The sequence below is a fragment of the Callorhinus ursinus genome, unplaced genomic scaffold (genome assembly GCF_003265705.2).
Source record: "Callorhinus ursinus isolate GAN/ISIS: 27379988/994484 unplaced genomic scaffold, GSC_fseal_2.0 scaffold13366, whole genome shotgun sequence".
In the NCBI taxonomy this organism is placed as follows: domain Eukaryota; kingdom Metazoa; phylum Chordata; class Mammalia; order Carnivora; family Otariidae; genus Callorhinus; species Callorhinus ursinus.
The window spans coordinates 1-1,093 of record NW_027410416.1 but is presented as its reverse complement, the minus strand read 5'-3'; the positions used below and the strand labels follow the sequence as shown (position 1 = coordinate 1,093).

Here is a 1,093-nt window from a genome sequence, read left to right as displayed (position 1 = left end):
CTCTGCAGGCATGGGTTGGGTAAAGTTTGTCGAGCTCTTGGAACACAATTCCCCAGGTCTTAATCTACTCTTCAGTGAATTCAACCTTGGGAATGGGGTCTCCAAGTTTATAGTTCATAGCCAAGTCTGCAAAATACTTCAGTCTTTTACGGTAGACATTGTCTTTGATGCCAGGATGATCTGCATCCAGTTCAGAACCATACATCAGAACTCTGTTGGCACAATGGTCCAGGGCAGGAATCTTCTTTGGAAACCAAGGAACAGTTTCCATACCATCTTCCTTCACAGTAAAATTGTCTGGTGGATTCACAGAGAGAACACTAGTATGGGACTTCAACAGATGAAAAATGTCATTCAATTGTTCTCCGTTGATATCACAGTCAACAAAAATCTCAAAATCTGAGTTTCTTCTCTTTGATTTTCGGGACTCAATATGTAACAGGTTCACATGCTTCTCCTGGAAGATTTTCAGTGCTTTTATAAGTCCACCAACTTCATTCTTCAAGGAAAAAATGACAGTTGCTCTTCCTCTTTGTAAGGAATGGTCTTTATTTTCCTTATTGTCTTCAATCATGGTCAGTTGGTGTAGTTCTCTGCAGCTGCGGGCGGTAAGCTGGGACTGGAGAGTGCAACTCTTGATCTTGGGGTTGTGAATTCGGGCCCCATATTGGGTGTGGAGATTACGTAAAAGTAAAATCTTTAAAAAATACAAACCTTTCTACATCCCAAAGAGTAAATAATAATCTACTGAAAGTAAGTTCTTTAGGATGTGGGAGTGTCATGGGATGGTGTGCGGGCCAAGGGCAGGCTGCCCCAAATCTGCCACTTTGAAATAGAGAACATTTAAATAAAAGTTACTTAAGAGACAGCCTATGCAATGAGGACACTTAGACCCTCCTCTGTCCCCCTGGAAAGGAAATCAATCTCCCATGTGAAGGTGTCCCCGTACCAGGAGGTAAAGAGATTTCAACATCACCAGAGATGGGAGATTTGGAGCCCATAAGGCTGTATAAACAACCTTTGTTACTTTTTACTAATTTATGACCCCAGCCCAAATTTTGTTTAGAATTCCTTACTAATCAAAGCTCCCAAG

General features: G+C 41.5%; 1 pseudogene; it reads right to left on the bottom strand.

Annotated features, from left to right (window-relative positions):
• Positions 1-6: 6 nt before the first annotated feature.
• Positions 7-574, bottom strand: LOC112818106 (tryptophan 5-hydroxylase 1 pseudogene; annotated as a pseudogene).
• Positions 575-1,093: the final 519 nt, after the last annotated feature.